The sequence below is a fragment of the Lissotriton vulgaris genome, unplaced genomic scaffold, assembly GCF_964263255.1.
Source record: "Lissotriton vulgaris unplaced genomic scaffold, aLisVul1.2 SCAFFOLD_472, whole genome shotgun sequence".
Classification (NCBI taxonomy): Eukaryota; Metazoa; Chordata; class Amphibia; order Caudata; family Salamandridae; genus Lissotriton; species Lissotriton vulgaris.
Window position 1 is genome coordinate 571815 of NW_028241918.1, and position 24448 is coordinate 596262.

A 24448-nucleotide genomic window follows, 5' to 3' on the forward strand; every position below is an offset into this window, starting at 1 on the left:
CGGACTTTGGTCCTGGTATGGACACGGTGGCATTTGCGAAATGGGGTCCGGCGGGATGTAGGGTACTTTCACACATGTATGCAGCGGAAGGGGCTATTCCCTTTGACGCCTTCCGTCGTGAATACGGCTTGCCTGAGGAGGAGCGCCTACGCTATTTCCAGGTGCGACATTGGGCACTCCATGCAAATACCAGAGATGGAGCGAATCGCAGACTCAGTGAATACGAATATTGGCTACTCTCGAGGAAGTTGAACCGTTGCTCTCTCCAATGGACACTATTATGAAGCCTTAAATGGACCTGGCCTGCTTAACAACTGCCTCGTAATGATATTGTGCGTCTTCACACTACCGCCAGCGGTCTTCAGGAGACCTTTTCTCCGCACTTGAATCAACTACCATGGTCCTGGAAATGCACGTAACTACTTATGTCTGTTCTTCAATGTTAATGTCTTGATTTGCAACTAAAAGCTGTATAAGTGCTGGGTAGGCCGAATGTTGACGCCGAACCAGTGTGTAAAGCATGATGGTTTATTAGAACTGGATGTGCAGCACAATAAACATAATTTAAACATAAAAAATATAATTAACTTTTAATAAAGAAGGGCAAGAAATTGAGATGGAATTACTGAATATATATTACATTTGATATAAAGAAAGAGATAGGCTTGCTATTAGTGTCAGGTAATGGATATTAATCTATTTAACATTAAGAGGCATGGGTTTTAATTTGGAGCACATTCATTATGTCTAAGAGTAAAGCGTATTTAATGCTATTTTCTTTCTTCTGTTTCAATAATTTAGTAATTATGGTTCAGGGCTAAGAGTGGCATTATTAACTACAGCAAATAAATGAATCCAATTAATTTGATTTCAGTCCCAAAAAAAGCTGATGTAGTTGTAAGGTAAGGTTTGTGTTCTTAATGTAGGGGCCTATTACGATCTCGCTAGGAAAGCCTTCCGGACGAGTCGGTTCCAGAAAGCTTACCATACGAATCGCACTCTGGGAGTCCCAACGACCGATTACTGTGTGTGTTCATATGTTTACTGACTCGGTTTGGTCGGACTCCCATTGGATTCAATAAGAGCCTGTGTGCCCAACGTGAACACAGGCTACCATTTCAAAAAGGGGTGGGTGGGGGAAGCGTGCACCCTATGGCAGGCACCCCATGGGGCCTGTCATACTGTGCATGCATGAAAAGGGGGGACCCATGGGTACCCCCAAAATCCGATTCTGAGGGCCCCAGGTGAAAGTCTGATTCCCACAGCCGTTTTGTCACGTCAAAATCGAGTTGGTACAGTTGTCAAAATTGGTCATCATACTCGTTTTTTCAGAAACCGTCCCCATTGCGCTGCACGAATCGGCCCCGAACGAGTCGGACTACATGAATCACTTTCGGAACCGATTCGGTCAGCCCGGATAGCTTCCTCGCATCTTACTCGGTCGTCCGGAAAGATGAATAATTCTGTTGGAAACATAGGCTCCGAATCTGGTTCCCATTTGGAGCCTTTCCTTACAAGATTGTCATCTGCCCCATAGTTGTAAAATACTATGAAAACCTACCGTACCAATGTAGTGACTGTGAGTGTACTGCAGTTATGTAGTGACATCTTGATGTAAAGGACACTGAGGTAGCCACATACAACCCACAAGAAGAGTTACTGAATTGTATATGTTTTTAAAGCACATTAATGGTTTGTTCCAGTACTTGTGCTATTTTGGTGATATATTGTGACCCATTTTGGCCTTAATATCTATGAGAACCTTTGTTTTTTTTACTTGTGAAGTTTTGCTACAGCGATTTTGCCTTTTTACAGGATTGTAAGTAGGAAGGGCTCATAAAAGTAAATTTGATAATCATTTACAAATTCTAGAGATGAAAGGCTGACTTCCCTTGCTGGGAATAAAACATTTGTATTGCAGGTTACACATAGATCTCCGCAGAAGAAACAGTATTAGAATACATGGCCACTTAAGTGCACCTTCATATTATATGAATTAAGTTGAGTGAGCAATAAAACATAGTGTATTGAGCTCAGCATCAAGGAGTAACATCTCTCATGTTCAGTTGCCATTTAGTTTAGATTTCATATAAATCCCAATGTTAAGAATGCCCTCAAAACGCTTATTTGTTTATTTTGTCTTTGTAAGTTAAAATCCTTTGCAGATTTTTTCTGTTGTATGCCTGTCTCTTAGGGCCTGATTACGATGCCGGCCGGACTCTCGTCCGACCAGCACCGTGGCAGAAACAGGACTGCTGGACTAGAAGACGGCGGTCCCACTTCTCACATTACAATGAGACTGCCTTAACGGTGGTTGCAATGTGTATATTTTGCATTGCGGCGTGTGCTGCGGACTGCTGCACATGCCACAATACAAAATATACACATTTAAAACATCCATGTGGTGCCTGCCACATGATGCAGGGATGTTTAGGGGTCACCATAGGTGCCGCTCAGGCCCCATAGCAGAGGGAAAGAGGGCCTTTCTATGGCCCCCCAAAGTCACTTGCCAACAGCCTTTTTATGGCAGGTTAACCACCATGAAAGGGCAGGCGGACAGGGACATCCTAATCCCTACGGCGTTGCCTGAGTAGGCACCGCCCTCTTTCCAGGGAATAGGAGTCCGACCGCCCCCCTGTCTGGATCCTTGATCATGTCGGCCGCTGCAGTTCCCCCCCCACACCTGAGCTCCAACTGCCTGCATCCTAATGCGGTGGTCGGACCAATGGGCTTGATGGTGGGGGGACCGCCACTGATGGCCTTTCCCTACCTTGTGATGAGCGCTTGTATCCTCTCTTTTGATGTGCATACACATGGCATGCTTTTTGAGGATGAGGGTGGGATGTGACGACACTCCCATCATCCTTTTTGGTATCACCCCTTTTTCCAGAAACTTCAAGCACTCTAGATCATGGCTGATTGGCATGCAAGTCAGACATTGAGTGCATGAACAGGCTCATGGAAAACATTGGTAAGAAGACAACCCGCGTTTTTTCACATTGTGCATGGCCTACATTGCCTAACTCTTAGGATTGGTCTACTTGGCCCATTTAATGTCAATGAGGAGAGACTAAGGGTGTATGGTCTGACAAACGTGGTCGAGTACCCTTCCTGTCTGTGCTCTCTGAGTCAGGTGAACCACCATATTTTCAACGGCTGAGCCCCTGTTGGCTGTGCCAACAGAAACATTATACCGATGAATTATATCTTGCTTTTGTGTCACGTGGAACACTGAGTGTGAAGATCCAGCTCACGCTCTCCTTGTTTATATGTACCTATTTTCCTGTTCTGCAGTACACTTATGCTTCATGTAATTGCATGACTCACTAGTTGAGCGCACTGACAATTGAGTAGTCATTTTTATCTACCTTCTGGATAAACATATAGATAAATATATACTGTTTTAAATGTGTGTGGAAACGTAAAGCTTCTTAGTCTTTCTTAACCATTTGCTAAACAATTGCATTAATATTTATGCACTTATATCTTAGTTTAGAATTTTGAGTTGTGCCGTGCAATTTCACCAGCCCTCTAAATTCCTTTCAAGCTAAGGAGATCCCCCCTAGATGGAAAGAGGAATTCCTTATTTACATTAAACCTATTGCGGCGGATAACATGTCAGTGCAAAGACACAAATATAGTTTCTCTATTGTTTGGGGTCAGAAGGACAAGCGGTCTATATATCTTTGCCTCAAGTGAGCACTGCTGAAGCATTGCTTTTGATAGATGAAAATGTTATAGCAAACGTCAGCTGAATCCTTTGATGTATTTGTAATGGCTCTTCTAGTTTTGTCCATGTCATGCAACTTCGGCGAGATGATCTATGATCTAATTATTGTCAATGAGAAGAATAAGAAAATACAGGAGAAACTATGGCTTTTATGTAATACTAATTTGAATGATTCCATTGCCACAGTCAAAGCATTTGAACAGTCCGAACTTTGAATGAAAATAGTTAACAATAACAGATGTAAAACTACATTCTCAGCAGTCTCTAATGCAGTGGATCGAATTTAGTGTGGTAGGAATACACATGTTGCATCTTCCGAATTTTGCCCTGCTAGTTGTGAAGATTGCATGAACTGTGGTAAACCAGGTCATTTTGTCAGAATGTGTCAAGATAATAAGAGATATATGAAAAGGCAAGCTGAGTAAGATTAACAACAGGGCATCATTCTTGCTTTAAGGAAGGTTGTTAGCTCTGTCATAAGTGAAGGTGTGGCTGAATCACAAGTTCGACAGAAGTGGAGAGGAATGAGAGTGTGAGCTCTGATTTGCTATACTTGAAAGAGCATAAGTGGGTGACTGAAGTTTGGTCACACAAAGACAGCATTATGCCAGAAGCCTGCTGTTTTTGAATGTTTATGATGAGTTATAAGTAGACAGTGACATCTTATTGAAAAATGGAAATGTGTTGTTCCTGAAGCACTGCAAGCTACCATTCTGGAGATGGCTCACCAAGGGTGTTCTGGGATGTCATCTAGGAAAAGATTGTTAAGTGAGCATTCCTGGAGGCTAATACTAGAGAGGGTGATTGCAAGATTATAAGGGAAAGTACCAATTTTAATGGCTGTGAGCATATGCTTAAAACCTCGACTGCACGCTTGTGTCTTGTTCCATAGAGAATGTTCAGGAGTATTTTGGATTTTACATCTCTGGTCCTTTTGATCTGCTCCCAGATGGATCCAGATTTGCATTAGTACTTGTAGATTATTACTCTAAGAGGCCAGAAGTCAAGTTCAATATCTGGATCATTTCAGAAGTACTGATCTTTTTTTTTTTTTTTAAACTGTATTTTAAGGAAGGTTTTCCTAGTTACTTACTGACAGATATCGGTGTCCAACTTCTTTAATGTGAGATGAAAGACTTTCTTATAAATAGTAGTGTGGAACATATTTCAACGGTGTCATATGATCTCCAGTGCAAAGTCAGCTCAAAAGGTTTAACAGAGGTCTCAAGGGGTACATCTAGGATGCTGTAATTTATCATAGCAGTGATTAGGGAGATTATGTTCAGAAAAAATTGTAGAGTTATCGTATCATGTCGCACAGCACACTGGAGTGAGACCATCTAGGTTGCTTAACGGACATGACCGTGACTCAGTTTTGTGTTCATGGAAGCTTTAAAGACGTGTGAGGAAAAAGGGCATAACTCACATGGAAGTTGTTAGGAAAAGGATTGATGAGAAACAGAGAAAAAAGAATAGATTTGACAGTGGAATGTGCAGTTACTTGATTTCAAGGTATGTAACTAGGATCGAGGAAATAAGTCTGATTTTACTGCTAAGATTGATTATCATTCTGTAAATTACTATAGGTAGTGAGAGTTAATCCCAGAAGTGTTTGTGACCCAAGATGGAAGAGTATGGAATGTAAACCGTGTTGCTAAGTGTAACCACCCTGGAGTTGAGGCAGAAATGACATGTTATGCTATGGTGTGCTATGGTGTGTTTAGCGCAATAATCACCCAAGAGGGTATCCAGGTGCCTGGGCAAGATGTGTAAATATGCGGTCCCAAGTTGCTTATAGGAAGAGCCATGTCATCAGCTTCTTGTGGAACTCAAGAAGTGAGGAGGAGGCTCTGGTGTATTGAGGGAGGTCGTTCCATGTCTTGGGTGCGATGTAGGAGAAGGAGCGACCTCTAGTTTTTCTTTTACGGATGCAGGGAGTGTGTGTTTAAAATAAACCAATATTTGTAACTTTGATTTCCATTTCTTTGGGTTTCCAAGAGCATTTCTATTTTTTAAACACTTTTCCTTTTGTTTTGGTTCCTAGATACTTTGGATTGCATCGAGGGATCTCTATTGAATTTGTTTTATTTTTGCATTTGTGGGGGCTTTTTGCATTGTATTTTTCCCATTTTGGAGAGTTTATTATTTTTGACTATGTGGATACTTAGGAGGATCTGCAGCAACAGAATTGCAAGTTATATTTATTTTATTTATTTTGGGTGGGAAATGTTATATTTTATTGTTTGTGTAATTAGTATGTGATTGCTATTTGAAAATGTGAAGTTTATGTGTTATATGTGACGGATTTAATTTGTTCTTTTAGCTTTTTGGTTGGTATGGTTTAGATTCTCATGTGAACAATTTATATATTATTTTATTATATCAGTCTTATTTCAGATTGAAGTGTTATTTAACTGATGTCATAAAATATTATGTTTATCATGTATATCAAAAATGATTTGTCATGTTCGTTAAGATTTTGTTATCGTCTTTTTGGGACTTTTGTAGGTTACTTTTTATTTTATAATATGCTTTTGGCTATTCTTTTAAAGTAATTTACTCCTTTGATGTTTATGATGAGTTTCATTTTAAATTGTAGCATGTTGTAAATTCATTTGGTTTGTTTGCTAAGTTCAGGTGCAATTTGGGTTACAGATTGCTCCATTCATAGTGTTGGCAGCTTTGCTCTTTTTGTAATGCTTCTATACATTTATAGAGTGTAGGTTCGGTTCTGCCTAGTTTGGATTGGAAGGCATTGTGCCATCCTTACACTCTGTTGTTTGTTTTCGCTTTCTGAGCCAAGGTACTGTAAGACATTCCATTATGGTATTTGCAATTTGGGTTGGCGGCTGTTTCCAAAATGATGGAGTCTGCCAACTCAAGGGCTTTTTAAATAATCCATTTGTGGGCTTAGTTTGTCTTTATTTCGTTGGTAGAAATTGTTTTCTATTAGTAGATTGTAGTGGTAAGCTGCCCCCTGTGGCCGGGAAATAGGCTAGTGGTATAATTTTTTTATTTTAAAGGCAATATCTACACTTAGTGTAGATTGTTGGAGATGTCTCTATATGCCTTGATTAAAATGGTAGTAATATCCTTGAATGTGGGGGTAAACCTTTAAAGTGGTTTGAATCATGTCTTGTTCAAATTCTAAGATTTTTTTGTGGGTAATAGTTATTTGGTTTAATGTGGAGTTGGTAGTAAGTGCTACTTTGTTTATTTGGCAGTAGGGTATATATCAAAGAGATATGTGTGTTTAATATTCACCATGTTTGGTCTATATCTGGGTGAACAGTTTGGGACACACTTTGAAGGTCCCATCCATCATCTAGGTTTGACAGTGCCTAGGCTTTAGTAAGTTGAAGGGGAATGGGAGCACACTGCTTCACCTCCCAGCACAGTTCACCCCTTAGCACCCTAGGACAGTGTTTCCCAAACTAGGGTCCACGGACCCCCAGGGGTCCGTGAGACATTCCCAGGGGGTCCGTGGGCAGCAGTTTTATAAGCACAGCAAAGTTTCGGGTGTAATTAGCAGCTTTCGAGCAACAATAAAAGTGTCAAGATACTGCCAGTGATTAATGCACCTGATGGAGAGAGATAAGAGTTTTGGCCAGTGGTAGCTTTGACTTAACTAATGTAGCACAGGGGGTTAATATTCCCACTGCAAAGAACATGTAACATGCATTATGCATTTTAAAAAGTAGTATTTTATGTGCATAGGTCCGTGGGTTACCGCTTTTATCACAGAGATTCTTTTGTTACAGCGCACTTCATAAGTGACAATCGTAATCTAGCAAAGGGACCTATAAACTGTTGGTACCAGTTAGTAACTTATGTTTTTTTCCCAGTCATTTATTATCCTGATGCTGCTAAAAAGGTTTATTTGGGTGGAAATACATTTTTAATGTTAAAGTCAGTGCTAGCCACTGTGTTATGTTCTGAATCCTGAGTTTGTTTCTCCAGATCAAGCACTCTTTAAAAATGCCTACCAGTAAGAATTACATGTGAATCCTACACCTTGTAGTCCCCTTTACCTTATGTAATATTTTCTATACACTGATTTACATATGGGATTCATTGTCTCTATATGTGTGTGATTTAAAGTGCTCTGACATCCTACAATGGTATGAGAGGTGCTATAAAACAAATGAAATACATTTGACAGAGGGGTTATGAAGCGATGAGAGGCACTGTTGAAGGGTGAAAATAAGGGAATCATTGAAGATTGTCAAATCCTGGTGCATAGTAAGGTCTTCATTTACTATCCTTTAAAAGCTAATACAATTCAATATATAATTAAAAATGTGTTGTAGAATGGACCTAAATATTTTGAGGGGGAGAGCCTCCCAAAGGCCCCTTTGTAGGGGTCAGGCACACTCCCCACACTTGGGTGCACCGTGTGGGGACTGGTCTGAAAACATTTGCCACGGCTGCTTTGGGCTTCCAATGTGACCCTAGCAGGACCCAATTACTGCAAAATAAAACCAACAATTTAAAAGTTAATCACGGAGATGCAGCACCAACCTTCCCATTCATATATTTCCTTTTTTGCAAATTCCCACAATATAAAATACTAAAGGCCAGATGTACGACCCGTTTTTATATGCACAAATGGGTTCGCGAACCAGTTTGCGCATGCAAAAACCTATTGGGCCATGTACATAGCCTATTTCGCGAGTCGCAATTTCTTGCGAATTGCAAAATAGATTTTGCGACTCGCTATTTGGAAGGGGCATTCCCTTCCAAATAGCGAGTCTCAAAACCATGTACAAATGCTATGCAATTGCGGCAGCAAAACACTCGCAATTACCACCAACTTCAAGCAGAAGGTAATGCATTCGCAAATGGGAAGAGGTTCCCAAGCAAAATGCATGCAAAATTATTTTTTACGGGCAGACAGTGGTTTCTGGGACCACTGCCTGCCCTTAAAAAATTAAACGAAAACGTTTCATTTTCTTTTTTTTTTTAAATGCCTGGAAAACGGGCTGCATTTATTTAAAAAACTGCCTTATTTAAAAGCAGTCCCAGACAAGGTGGTCTGCTGATGCGAGCAGGCCAGCATGCCTGGGAGGGCTGGCATTCCCAATGGGCTCGCAAATTGCGAGAGGCTCATTAATATTAATGAGCCTCGCAATTTGTGACCCCATTGGGAATCGCAACACACTGTTGTACATTTCATTTAGCAACTCCGAATTTGCGACTCGCAATGTGTCACCAATTGCGAGGCGCTAAATGAAATGGTCGTACACCTGGCCTCAAAATCCTTAGTAATTTGAGTATTTGTTTTGTGTGTTTTTTCGAATTACTGTTTTAATATTTGAAGTATAAATCATACAAATTGCTTGGGGGTCCCCGGCTTCCAGGGGTAACTCCATGGGGGTCCTTAGGAGTCAAAAGATTGGGACCCACTGCCCTAGGAGACACCAAGATAATGAAATACCTAAACATTTAAAATAAAACATAATGAGGAACCAGTTCTTTTATATTACAACTTAAACAATGATAAATCCTAATATTTTCTACGGCCGATAACTTACTAAAACCTAAGGGGGATGGAAGAACCCTGCTTCACCTCCCAGCTCAGTTCACCCCTTAGGATACTGGTAAATGCAGTTCAGTTTAAATGCTTACTTGAAATTTTGCCGAAATGTTTCACCAAAGTTGGTGCAGGTTAGTGCTGTTAATCTCTTGACACATGTGTTTCTGGATATTATCCTTCATCAGTAGAGTTATAAACTAAATTCATCTGGGGTTGCTGAGAAAGCTGCCCCCATCCTCTCAGGTCTCTGTACCTCTCCCTGGCGTACAGGTGCATCTCCAAGAGCTCGTCAGCTCGGTGGCTCAAGGGAGCCTTTTCAAACAGAAGGGGGATGGGAGCACACTGCCTCACCTCCCAGCACAGTTTACCCCTTAGCATCCTGGTAAATGCAGTTCAGTTTAGATGCTTACTTGAAATTCTGCTGAAATGTTTCACCAAAGTTGGTGCCCATTAGTGCTGTTAACCTCTAGACCAGCGGGCATCAATCTGTGGGGCGCGCCCCACTGGGGGGGGCGTAGATGGTTTCCCAGGGGCGCCCAAATGCCGCTGCAAACACATCTAAATTAAGATGGCCTGGAAGCTACTTTCCAGGCCGTCTTCATTTACTCAGTGCCCTTGAAGTCAACACTGTGATCGGAGTGCCTTGGGGTCAGAGTTCACTGAGTGTGCTGGCAGGGTCAAATATGTTGCTAAAACAAAATCTCCGTTTTGTGTATTCACAGTTATTTAAGTTCATTATTGCCATATGTGGGAATTAAACTGGTACTTTTGAAGGGAAATATGCCAGGACAGTGTTAACAAGTGTAACAAGCTTTGAATGGTTGCACAGATTGATGCTGTGGTGGCGCTGAGTGATGTGATAGCAAACGATTGATGCTGTGGCGTTCAGAGATGCTGTGGTAGCGCATAGTGAAGTTGTGGTGCCCCTGAGTGATGCTGAGTGATGCTGTATGCTATGCTATGTTTTGTTTTGCTATCCTATGTTTTGTTTTGTTATGCTATGATATGTATTGCCATCCTATGCTTTGATTTGTTATGCTATACTATGCTGTGTTTTGTTATGCTATGCTATTTTTTGTTATGTTATGCTATGTTTTGCTATGCTATGCTTTGTTATGCTATGTTTTGTTATGCAATGCTATGTTTTGTTGTGTTTTATTATGCTATGTTTTGCTATGCTATGCTTTGTTATGCTATGCTATGTTTTGTTATGCAATGCTATGTTTTGTTGTGTTTTATTATGCTATGCTTTGTTTTGCTATGCTATGTTTTGTTATGCTATGTTTTGTTGTGTTTGGTATGCTATGTTTTGCTATGCTATTATATGTTTTGTTTTGCTATGCTATGTTTTGTTGTGTTTTGCTATGTTTTGTTATGCTATGTTTTGTGTTTTGTTATGCTATGTTTTGTTATGTTATGCTATGTTTTGTTATGCTATGCTATGTTTTGTTTTGCTATCCTATGCTTTGTTTTGTTATGCAATGCTATGTTTAGTTTTGCTATCCTATGCTTTGTTATGCTATGCTATGTTCTGTTGTGTTTTGTTATGCTATGCTATTTTTTGTTGTGTTTTGCTATGCTATGCTATGCTTTGTTATGCTATGCTATGTTTTGTTGTGTTTGATTATGCTATGCTATGTTTTGGTATGCTATGTTTTGTTATGCTATGCTATGCTATGCTATGTTTCATTATGATATGCTATGCTAAGCTTTGTTTTGTTATGCTATGTTGTGTTTTGTTATGCTATGTTTTGTTGTGTTTTGTTATGCTATGCTAGGTTTTGCTATGCTTTGCTATGCTATGCTTTGTTATGTATGCTATGTTTTGTTGTGTTTTGTTATGTTATGCTATGTTTTGTTGTGTTTTGCTATGTTTTGTTATGCTATGCTATGTTTTGTTATACTATGCTATGTTTTGTTTTGCTATGCTTTGTTATGTTATGCTATGCTTTGTTTTGTTATGCTATGTTTTGTTATGCTATGCTATGTTTTGTTGTGTTTTGTTATGCTATGCTATGCTTTGTTGTGTTTTGCTATGCTATGTTTTGTTATGCTATGCTGGTGAGGGTGTGTGATTGTGTATGAGGGTGAGTGAGATGAGTGAGAGTGCGTTAGGGTGAGGGTGTGTGAGGGTGAGAGGGTTGTGAGGGTGAAGGCTTGTGAGGGTGAAGGTGTGAGGGTGAGTGATGGTGTGTGAGGGTGAGGGGGTGTGAGGGTGAGGGTGTGTGAGGGTGTGAGGGTTAGGGTGAGGTGTGAGGATGAGGGGGTGTGACGGTGTGAGGGTGAGGAGGTGTGAGGGTGTGTGAAGGTGAGGGTGTGAGGGTGAGTGAGGGAGTGTGTGAGGGTGTGTGAGGGTGAGGGGGTGTGAGGGTGGGTGAGGGTGAGGGTGGGTGAGGGTGTGTGTGGGTGAGGGTGTGTGAGGGTGAGGGGGTGTGAGGTTGAGTGAGGGTGTGTGAGGGTGAGAGGGTGAGTGAGGGTGTGGGGTGGTGAGGGGGTGTGAGGGTGAGTGAGGGTGAGTGAGGGTATGTGGTCAGGACATTTGAATTTGAATTTAAATTTTTAGAAATTTGTAAAGCGCGCGTTCACAATGCAGTTTCATGGCGCTAGAGGGGTTCCTGGGCAAGAAAGAAAAGAGAGGGCTATAGGCTGAACGCCTGCTGGAAAAAGAAAGTCTTGAGAGCCCTACGAAACTCCATGTAGGAGGGAGAGAGTCTGATGTGGGGCGGAAGGGTGTTCCAGAAGGTGGGCGCATGGACCATGAATTTCTGGCCTCCCGATCTTGATTTCTTGAAACGGGGGATGATTAGTAAGGATTTGGTAGATGAGCGAAGATCTCTAGAAGGGCAGTAGTTGTGATGGCAGAATTGATAAACGCAGGAGCCGTGCCCGTCCGGGCTTGAAAAGTAAGGCAGCCAAGTTTGAAAAGGGCCTGTTGTTTGATAGGAAGCCAATGAAGAGCAATGAGGAGGGGTGACGAGTGATGAAATTTAGAAAGGCCTTGTACCAGTCGGGCTGCCTGGTTCTGCACCAGCTGAAGGCGTTGAAGTGCATAGGCGGGAGCACCATTATAAATAATGTTCCCATAATCGATTTTGGATAAGACCATGGCCATTACGATTAGTTTAAGTGCAGAGGGAGAGAAAAACTGAGATACTTTTCTAATGATGCGAAGGGTAAATAAACAGGAAGAAACTACAGAACTAATGTGGGAGTGCAGAGTCAAGTGATGATTAAGTGTGATGCCAAGGAATGAGAGGGGGTGGGGGGTGAGCCAAGGGAGGGGGGCCAGAATGAAGAAGACCAAGGGTTGCCACTGCCACCAGTCAAAATCAGCTCTATTTTATCCGGGTTGAGTTTCAGATGGTCAGCATTCATCCAATCCCGGATAAAAAGCATGACCGACTGGAAAGCAGTGACACCTAATGAGGGAGAGGAGAAATTAAAAATAAGTTGGAGGTCATCAGCGTAGTTGTAGACTGTGACCTCCATTTGTTGTAGTGCAAAAATAAGAGGGAAGATGTAAAGGTTGAATAAAAGGGGAGAAAGAGAGGAGCCTTGGGGGACACCGCATTGCACCCTGCGCGGCGGGGCAGAGAATTCGGCCAAGTGGACGGCCTGGGTGCGGTCGGCTAGGAAGGAGCCTATCCAGGCCAATGCTTGTCCTCCTATGCCCGCCGCCTCGACACGGGACAAGAGAGTGGAATGCTCCACCGTGTCAAAAGCGGCGGACAAATCTAGGAGGACAAGGGCCTGAGGGGTATTAGTATCAAGCCCCTCCCTAAGTTGGTCCATGACCGAGATGACCACCTTCTCAGTGGAGTGGCGGGGGCGAAAGCCCGCCTGGCAGGGTGCAAGGTAGTTGCTGTCCTCAATGAAGGCGCTGAGTACCTGGGTTGCATGGGACTCAGCTACCTTACCCAGATAAGGAAGAAGGGATATCGGGCGATAGTTTGCGGAGGGATCTGCCCCCGTTTTTTTTAGTATGGGGAGGATTATGGCAGTCTTAAAAGTAGCAGGGACAGAGCTGTGCGTAAAACAATCTTTGAGAAGGGTAAGAGCAGTGGATGGGCATTCGAGAAAGATCTGACGGAGAATGCGTGCGTTGCAGATGTCAGCTGGGGAGCCCGACTTAACGCGACTGAGTAAAGGGGGCAAGGATTCTCTGGTGAGTGCGCGGATGGAAGTGAGGGACAGATTATTGCCAGGAGGCTGGGGGTAGGAGATAGTGAGCGAAGGGGGGGGAATGTTAGCTTTAATACAAGCTATTTTATCAATGAAAAATTCATTGAGTGAATCGCATAGAGCCTGAGAGGGGTTGATCGTTGGCTGAGTTCTGTCCGAGGATGCCAGCTCGTGGACGGTGGCAAAGATCTCACGCAGCTGGCTTTCTGCAGCTAGAATGCGCTCCGAGAAATATTCTGTCTTAGCTGCCAAGATGGCTTGTTTGTATTCGCTAAGAATGGTGACGTAGTATTGTTTCCGGGTTGGGCAATATGTTCTTCTCCAAGCTCGTTCAGCCTGCCGTAACTCCAGTTTCTTGGCTTTGAGACCAGGGCTGAACCACTTGTTGGTATTATGGGTGCGGTTGATGGTAATCCGCTTCAGGGGAGTCACTGATTCGCAGGCTTTGGTAAGCCAGTGATCAAGGGTGGCAAGGGTGGCAGCCTGGGAGTGTGGGGTCAGGCCCGATAGATCCCGGCTGGTGGCAACTAACGAGTTACATAGGGATGGGATGTCGACTCGATTCCAATTCCTTGCCTGGGTGTTTTTAGGGCAGGAGGGTGTAGTTTTTTTGCTCAGATCCAATGAAAAAGCGAGCATGGAGTGATCGGACCATGGGCAGGGCGAGATGTGAGATGGTTGGAGCTGAAAGTCCAGATCTGATCAAGAATATGGCCCCGAATATGGGTAGGACCTTGGACATGCTGGGTAAAGTTGAGGCTAAGAAGCAATTGTGTAAAGTCCTTGGATTTAGTATCCTCGGCGGGGTCGGTGGGCCAGAAATTAAAGTCTCCCAGAACGAGAACAGAAGCACTATTGACTACTAGGGTGGCCAATAAGTCCTGGAAGGCAGAGAGAAAGTCTGAGGATGGTTGAGGTGGCCGATAAGTTAATACGCAGGTAATTGGGATCTTGAAGGAGGTGGAGCGACTACAAGGCAATCGGCTGCTGGTATCGTGGGCGACACGAGTGTCTGAAAATGGAGTCCCTTACGGGCAATCAAGGCTACCCCGCCGCCTGATCTCTCCTCTGAACGGTCTGCGTGGAACATGGAGTAATGAGGCGGGAGGGCTGCCAGGATGCTTGGTAGGGAGTCTGATCTGTACCATGTTTCGGTTAAAAACAATAAGTCCGGAGAGTTAGAATCCAGGAGATCAAATATTTCGGTCTGATGCTTGACAGCTGACCTCGTGTTCAGGAGAAGGGCAGCAATGGGGGGGGGGGAGGGGCAGATGTGATAGGCTTAGGCGAGGCAATGCCAAGATGTTGAGCATAAGACAGTGTTGCGGAATTCAGTGGCCAATATTTATTGAGGGCGTTCAGTTGTTCGGGGGAATATATAAGGAATTGTGCATAGTGGCATGCCCCTTGCCCCGGTCGGTCGCGGACGGGCGCAGACGGGCTTGCCTTAGGCGTGCCTTCGGCGCACAAACGTCGCACCCGCTGCGCTTGTCCGCTGCGCGTCCGGGAGATGCACATTTTTATAGTATGCGGGGGGCGTGGCCTGAGCGTAGTGGGCGTGGCCTCAGTGTTCCGGGAAAATGGCGGCAAGCAGAAATAATAGCCCGCGTCAGCGCTAGAGTCCGCTGCGCGGGAATGCACGGGGAGAGTGGCAGGTAGGTTAAAAACACACAGTATTACACCAAATATTTAAAATAGCAGCAAGCGTTTCTCCCAGCTTCCGCCTCAGGAGATTAACAGTCCTCTGGTCGCGCTCGCATTCAGCGCGCCTAAAGTATCTTGGTGCTGGGGGCGTGGCCTGAGGGTAGTGGGCGTGACCTCAGTGTTCCGGGAAAATGGCGGCAAGCAGAAATAATAGCCCGTGTCAGCGCTAGAGTCGGCTGCGCGGTAATGCACGGGGAGAGTGGCAGGTAGGTTAAAAACACACAATATTACACCAAATATTTAAAATAGCAGCAAGCGTTTCTCCCGGCTTCCGCCTCAGGAGATTAACAGTCCTCTGGTCGCGCTCGCATTCAGCACGCCTAAAGTACCTTGGTGCGGGGGGTGTGGCCTGAGGGTAGTGAGCGTGGCCTCAGTGTTCCGGGAAAATGGAGGCAAGCAGAAATAATAGCCTGCGTCAGCGCTAGAGTCCGCTGCGCGGGAATGCACAGGCAGAGTGGCAGGTAGGTTAAAAACACACAATATTACACCAAATATTTAAAATAGCAGGACAGTAGCAGGAGCCAGGATAACAGTTGAAGATTAGCATAAACAAAATAAATCAACGCTACATACATGTTTGTGTGTGCTCTCATAGGTGTCCATGAGTGCATGGGAGTGGGTATGTCAGTGTGCCCACTCGGATCAAATGCTTTCCCTTGGATAGTAATTATTAGCAAACTTGTGGCCATCCATGGCATGATGTCCTCTACGTACTCCCTCTGTAATGATGGCCATGGCACAAAGATGGCAATTCTTTGCAACCTGTGGGCATCCATGACATGATGCCTACTCCTGGTACAATGTTGTCTGTAGCAGAATAGTGGCATGTCTTTTCAACTTGAGCTAGAATGGTGGTAATTCTTGAAGTACTGTGGGCAATGGGTGGTAATCCATGGCCCATTCTGAAATAATCCTTTCCTCTGCTTCAAGGTGGTAACACCAGGCATAATGTTGCAGTCAATAGGTTTGAGGTAGCGTAGCACTTGTGTAAATAATTTTGAATATACTTAATAATAAGCATACTCCAAGAAGCCAGAAACATGCGAATGAACACAGGTAACATGCACACCATAGTACATTCTCAGCCAACTCTCTTTTCAAATGCCAGGACAGATATTGCTTTGTCAATGCGTGTTACGGAGAGAGGGACAGGTAAAACTAAACCTAATGTGCGTGCAAGTGCTTGTTGCAGAGAGTTGTGCTGGCATGAGTTATGATGGAATCAAACCGCTAGAAATATATCTATATTAAGTAAACCACCAACTAATCAGCCTTACAATACAGTGCAGACTTAACAAACAAGCATTGGCCGCGCGGCCGGGCCGCAAAGGAATAATTAAAAAAGCAAACATGGGATGAATAAAAACGCGGTAGTGAGGATTGGAGTTAAGTGTGACAAAACTCAGCAACTTGTTCCGCCTCAGTGAGGTATATGGGCACTGAAAAAAGCAAAAAGCTAAAAACCTTTCTGTTTTAGGTGATCAAATGTTTTCTGCTTTCCCTGCTTCAGCAAATACCTATCCCTCTTCTTTAGGCTGTCCCTGGCGCCGGGAAACCCTTTATGGGTAGCTGAGCGCAATATAAATTCAATAAAAAAAAAAAAAAAAAAAAAAAAAAACGGCAACAGGCTCAGCCCTACTGGGGAATTGGTGCTGGGCGGCGGTATCACTCTGGAGAGACTGCGTGGTGACTGCGTTGGTCAGTTTTATAATAAGGAGGGGCAGAGTCAACACAGTCTGCGAGGGATCAACGTGTCTAGAGGCAAAGCATAGCGGATGTAGAATTGCAGCTAGCAAGTCGAGTGTTTTCAAGCTGACTGTCCCTAGAGAGATTGCAACACAGCAACAGCATTTGAGGATCAAGAATACTGTAAACAAGCACTGTAGGCTTTCGTCCACAGAAAAAACTGAGAAAGGTGCAGAGAACGCCGAACAAAACAGGGCTTCCCCGCGAAATGGATGCAAAAAAACCAAGCTCTCGGCATTGCTGTGGCAGGGGAGCGGGGGAGCGGGAGCGTATTCCTTTGAGGTCTGATGGTGGGGGCGGGGGAGCGGCTTGGGAGCGCATACCTTTGAAGTCTGATGCCGAGGCCAATGGTGTTTGATGTGCACGCGCCTGCCTCACACGCCTGCCTCACATGAACAATACGCGATCCGCAGCTAGGTAGACTTTTCGGACTGCTTACTATAATCTTGCCTATTCAATCCCTAACGGGATAGAATAGGCGAGACCTAAAAACATGTAAAGTGATAAAAAAATTGTTGGAGTACCATAACAGGTCTAATTTGAATTAATGCAACGTCATATTTATTTATATATAGTATACTCAGAATTAGTCAGTCAAAGAAGGGATATTGTTAGCAACCTTCTAAATGAATGTTGTGAAACTAGATGGAATATTCAGGAGGGCGAATGACGATTCTCCAATTTACATGCTGAGAGAATCTTGATTCCATTAAAGACAACAGAGGCCAACATTATGCAATAAGCTTTTATTGCTGCCCCAACATGCAGCCCATTAAAGAATATTATTACTCCATAAAACAATAGAATGTTCACAAAGGACTATAAATGTCCACTGCACAAAGCCATCTTTCTCTTTGCTACGATGAAGCAAGAAACGAACCACGTTGGTCATTTCTGTTGCACCATATGCAATATTTTCTAAAACAATGAGAAAAGAAACAAACCTCACAGTAAACGTAATTCGGGCTTTGTTTAAGAAATGTAATAGTTGATTGTCTAAATCATTACATATTCTTTAAAACACTTAAAAGTATGGTTGAAGTATATGTATTAATCATGCTTACCCCTCCTTTTTGCATTTCCTTCTCCTCAATGGTGAGGAGGGTGGGCTAATGTTAGCCTCCATTGTCTTTAGTGATTCTCTCTGCATGTAAATTGGAGAGTTGTCATTTCATTACGTGACTGGAGGCTACAATTATGTACTTTTAAAGCCCTCAAGTGCTAGGTTACTAATGTGATCCATTGGTCTCAAAGAAAACTTGGCAGAGGTGTTTGCATTAGACCAGTCAGCGTTTTGTAGAATTTCAGGCGGAGAACCAACTGCCCAAAAGACTTACTAGCCATGGCCCCGCTTGAAGAATAGGCCCTAAATCTTGAAAGACATACACCAGCTTCATTCATAATGCGTACCCATCTCGCTAATGTGGCTGTGGAAACAGGTCTGTAAGGTTTTACATAAGATAAGAGGAGTTGATCGATACCATGCACTCTGTATTCCGCTACTTTGTTCTCATACTCCCTCATGCATTTTGCCACACATAACTTCCCACAATCATGAAAGAAGGGATAGAAAACTGAATCCAACATAGTTTTTGTCCTTTTCCAAATGTCAAAGTGTACGCCTTCTGATTAATATACTCTGTTAGATAACTCTAATACTTCAATGTCAAAGACTCTCCTAAAGGAAATTAAACATAATAAGGTTGCTAATTCCATGAAAATCTGTTTATGGGATGGGTATGTATTACTTGGCCATGAATTGAATCACTTAAAAATCAAATTTACTTTCCACAGTAAATATTAATGTGCTTTAAGGGTTGTTTCAGTCTCATATCTTTCAACACTCGTTTAATTATGGGATTACTACTAATTGCCAGATTATTAGTCAAAGCATGACCAGAAGAAACGGTGGCTCTATAGCAATTTATTGTTCTATAGGACAGGCCTGAACGAAAAAGGTTCACTAAATAATTGGCTACTTGTTGTATGGGGACTTCCACGGGATCCTAATTCCTTTCCATGCACCAACTACACCATTTTTTTCAAACACCCCTGTATCTTTTCCTTGTCCCTGGTGCCCATGACGTAGCCAGTAAACTCTTAACTTCTCCTGAAAGGTCTGAACACCTGTTTGATCTCCTGAAATCCTCCAAGCAAGCAGGTTCATCCTCCTTTCTAGTACTAAAGGGTGTCCCTCTTCTTCTGAATCCTGAAGTAGACCCAGGGACACTGGGATCAGGTGTGGAATGTCTACTGCAGGCTCCATCACGCTCTGACACCATACTTGAGATCTTCAGAAGGGAGTCACTAGGATGATGCTACAGCATTCTGTTCTTACTGTTCCAGACCCACTCACCTGAACCACAGGTACTACAGGAGCGAAGATAGCCCGATCCACCCCTTTCCCAATGCCTTGGCCCCTCGCGTGAAAACAGCCAAGATCACACGAGCGGGCAATGCGCCAGGGGGAAAACCGGAAGAGCTAACAGATGGAAAGGTGTAACGACTTTCATACCTCCATCCTCTGGGCTGCAGACATACCATCACTCCATTACAGGGACAGAATGCAACAAAACAGAAAAGGCAACAAAAGACAATAAGCACAGGATAGACCCACAGGAAGTAACGCTATAGGTACAGATAATATGTAGTGCCTCCCAGCAGTTTATTAAGTAATCCAGATTATTTCCACACAAAAAAAATAACAGCGTAGGGTTTATCCTGCTGTAGGCTTCCTAGTAATGTCCCGTAACACAAAGTCCTCCATTATATTTTTGGGAAAAAAGAACACCGCTTAGCGTGTGACAAAAACCCGCTTGTCTAGGTTAAATAAGGAATTAGGTAAAGGGATAATTCAAAAACTGGGTGGTACCATCAAAGACATTCAAAAAAGAGTTCCCAGTGCACTGAAGACGAGAAAAAGCACAATCTTGAATCTAGCAACTAACTCCTGGAATCGACAATAGATCCACTGCTTATCCTCTGACAACCCTGGAAAAGTAGCACGCACTGCAGGATTAAACACAATGTGGGTCTGCTCCAGCCGGAAACAGACGAAATCCTTTCAGGAAGTACACTGCCTCAAGGTAAAGACTGCAGAATCCAGACGGTCATAAGTTCAGCAGGGCAGGCAGAAAAACAAAGCAACAGGACACCAAAGCCAAAGAGCTTCCGGGGCCGAAAACCGGAAGAGAACCCAAGCAAGGAATGAAGGGCAGACGGCCCATAAATACCTTCCATAACCCCACCTGAGGCTGCACTTAAGAGGACAAATTGCAGCACACGTAAGGAGGAAGTCCCGCCCGCCATCCCGCTCTGTGAACCAAATCCCACCCTCATGAACCCGCCCCGAGATCCCATCCATAAGCCCCTCCCGCGAATCCCACCCGCAAAAACGAACAGAAGAAAACATCAGTCAAATGACATACAGACAGCAACACTTACTTTCCACAGCACTCATTGAATCATGGAAAACGGGGGAAATGCATAGCCCCGGATTTTGCTCCAGTTTTGAAGGAAGACGTCCACAGCTGCTTCTTTGGGATCTGTCTTCCAACTGAATTATAATGGTACTTGAAGGGTTATTCTGATTGCAAATTGGTATACCTGAATTGGTCCCCATAGGTGCTGGATGACAGCAAAAATATTTTGTTGTAGTCTTCAATCGCTGGAATAACATAGAAATCTGGAATTCTAGTCCGATCTCACCATTCTGAAGCCCTGGAATGTACTCCACTCTTATCATAATTTTGTGTTCCCAACAAAAGTAGCAGATTCTTTTCGCTAGTTTTGTCAAGGGTTTTGATCTCACCCCCCCCAACCCCCCCCCATTCTGTTTATGTATAATACTGCTGCGAAGTTGTCTACTCAAATCAGTATGTTTGAATTTTTTAACGACTCCCTGAAGCTCATCAAGACATACAGGGAAGCCATTTCTAGACTGTTTATGTGTAGGGATTGTTCTACTTGTTTTTAATTTCCTGAGTCGGGCCCTCCAGCTTCGATTGCTTGCATCTGATTCTAGGACAAAGTCTGGAATATTCCCATATATGGCTTTGCTATTCCATGTTTTGAGATTCTGTAACCACAATTCTAAATCTTCTCGAGTATCTTGAGAAAGGGGGAGTGAAACTCCGTACCCTTTCCTCAAGCCCAATGCTTTCAATCTTTTTAAGCCCCTGTAGTGCAGAGTATATAGATAAACCGCCTGAATAAAAGATGTTAAGAGACCCAAGATTCTCCAGGCGATCTATTGCCCAAGAGAGTTGTTTTTAACAGTTCTGTTTTGTCCTGAGATATAGTGAGACTATTGTCTAAGTAAATTAGTAGTTGAACTCCTCTCTGTCTGAGGTAGCTTACTATGGGACATAGTACTTTGGTGAAACACCATCGGGCCAAGGACAGTCTGAAAGGAAGGCAGAGGAATTGATAAGTACACCCTTCCAAGAGAAACAAAGGTACTTCTGACTGTCTTCGTCCATGGGTATTGTGAAGTAAGCATTTTTGTAATCTAATTTTACCAGCTAATCCCTGGCCCGGAGGATGTCTCTCAGTAGATAAATACCCTCCATCTTGAAATGTCTGTAAATTAGGTATTTGTTTAGTTCCTTTAAATTTGTAACTGGGCACCAGCCCTAGTCCTTTTTTTTACCAGAAAAACTGTGCTCACAAAACCTTCTCTTAGAATCTGATCTAGGACCTGAACCAATGCTCCTTTGTGTAGCATTAGGGATACCTCTGTGTCTATGAGTGAGCTTTTCTTTTGCATCTAATACTAGTTCTCTGGGGCTTATTCTTTAGGTTGGGTATTCCCAGGATTCTATTTTGAACCGCCCAAGAGTTTCTAACACCCAAGTGACTTATGTTGTTTTTTCGCAATTGTGTATGAAGAATCTTAACCTTCCTCCCACCTTTAGGAGGGAAGAAGGAGTTATGCTCACCTTGGTAACCTGGGTTTTAGGTCCTAGATCTTCCTCCACAATTCCTTTACATTCTTCTTCTTTGGGGGTAGAAATTTGGGCTTTGATGGTAACCTCTACCGTAGTTCCCCAATCCTCTTGACTCTTGTGGGTAAAAAATGGGACCTAAAGGTTGCGCGGCTAACAGCCAGCCCATGAGCCAAAAACTCTTTGCATGTTTGTTTGAGCCTTGCTGAAGTCTGTGAAAGTGGAAACATATTTCCATAAGGATTTTACTAAATGTTCGCCAAAAAGTAGGCCTTTAGTATTACCCATGTCCTCCTTAGAGGAAAAGGTATGCTAGCTTAGGGTTCATTCGCATTGATATCGCTTTCCTTCTTTCTATATTTAGGTTAGCGTTAGCGTTTCCCAACATGCGTATGGCAGGTTGTGCCCACCCTCTGAGAAGGTCAGTGTTTACGGGAGCATTCTTAGCTGGGATATCCTCAGCCATAACTAGAATGCATGTGAGTGGGCCCAAAATGTCAAGAGTCTTATCTTGACATTGTTTTAAACCTTTTTGAATGCCCTTTATTAGTTTAAGAGCTCACAAATTATTTATAAAATGTTGAATTGGCACTAGGTGGGACCGTTTCTTTGGATGCGCTTCGGTCTGCTGCCGATGCTTCTATTTTCCGTTGTGCTCTCGACTATGTGGCGTCTCCTTGGTTATGCATGTGTAGACGTTTGAGGAAAAGGAAGAATGTTGCTGCTTCCTCAAGGGCAACGTATTGAAAGGACTCAATGCCATCAATGCGGCTACGCGTCCCTGACAGCTGTTACCATGCAACTTGACTGAAGCCTAGGAACGGCGATTTTCAGCTTGGATATCCCTTTTTTTTAATGTTGATTTATAATTGATTAATTGGTTTCCCTCTAATAGGGTAGCACATGTATTCTCGCTTCCCAAAATCATTGTGGGTGGCTGAAATTCCTGTGTAAAAACTGTGTATTAATTTATTATGGCGAGTGGGCACGGCACCCGATTGTGTCGACTTTGCTTATTAGAATAGTAAGGTTAGAAAAGCTTTTTTGATTATCGTAAAATTAAATAGAGCGTTTTGATATTGTTTAATAAAGGGTAAGTGATTAGTTCTTACTTACCTGGTCCAGCCATAAATTGGATGGACATATGGATGCAAAGATTAAAAATAACAAGTCATAGAATTAACACTGTTTCTATTAGCACTGTAGACATTGGTAGTCATTAATCAAGCATATCATTTTTTTTATAAAGGGTTAATAGAAAAATATATACTTATCATGTTGAGGAGCAGCGAATAAAAGAGGCAGATGGCTTTGTGCAGTGGACAATTATAGTACTTCGTGAACATTCTATTGTTTTATAATGTACTCATACTCTTTAAAAGCTGCATGCTGGGGCAGCAATAAAAGCTTATTGCATAATGGTAGCCTCCGGTCTTGTCATGAAATCAAAAGGAAAGGGGGAGGTTGTCAGTCTGTAGTATAAGGTAAATTAGCATAAACATCGTAGAGACAATCTATTGATGACAACAGAGCTCGCTTGTCTCTACACATGAAAAAATCAAGGTGTGTGAGTCAATTACTCCCAAACCTAAGTTCTTAAAAAATATCAACAACATTAATAGCTGGCAAATCAGTCAGCATAAGAGACTATAAATATATCCAATTAGCCTCCTGGAGCAAATGATGGATGTCCAAGTCCAAAAATGAATAGGGAAATAACAGTCCCCACATATGTATGTATGTATGTATGTGTGTTCTTATATAGCGCTCGACTTACCCTTGGGCATCTCGGCGCTTGCATTGGGAACCCTTCCTGGCTTTTTCCCTGTGAGATAACCCATACTGGGCATCCCCAAGCTGAAAGCCAGGCATCCCGCCGCCGTAAAGAGCAAAATCAAAGGTGGCGTATATCAACTGCCACTAGTGCCCAGAGAAGTGCAGCATAGTAAAAAATAATGCTAATATTGAAAAAGCAATACAAACGCAAAACCACATACCTCAGGACTGGTGGTGTCATGGCCGTTTGTTTGCGCCTAGGGAAGAAAAACGCCGGCTCCGAACTCCTACAATTTAACTGCCTGTATTACAGTGTTGACCTGCCAGGCCTCTGCACAGGACCAATAACGCTACAGAGATCAAAAGATCTACAACTGTCGACGGACCTTGTAGTGTACACAGTTCTGCGGAAGAGGAGCAATGACGTTGGGCAAAGGGTCCCTAAGGATACATGGTGACAAAACTGTTAAGCTTAAAGACCATAATCAGGATATCACATGAAGAAATTACATGCATTACTACTTCTAATCCTGAATATCTTTATAGTGATTTTGGTGATGTATCCCTGGTTGAGCGATTCACAGCATAATTATATGGTCTGTTTAGCAAGTCAGTATTGCCTACTCATCTCTTGGTTGGGAAATGTTAGTGAGTGTCATAAACAAGGCATACTGGACAATTGTTGAAGACATGATGTATGATTCAACCCGGTAGTATGTGCAAATGATGTCTAACAAGTGCAGGCATAGTAGCAAAAAGTATGCTACATGTAATCTTGCCATATCAAAGTTTAATTAATAAAACCAAAAAAGAATGGCTTGTAATGAT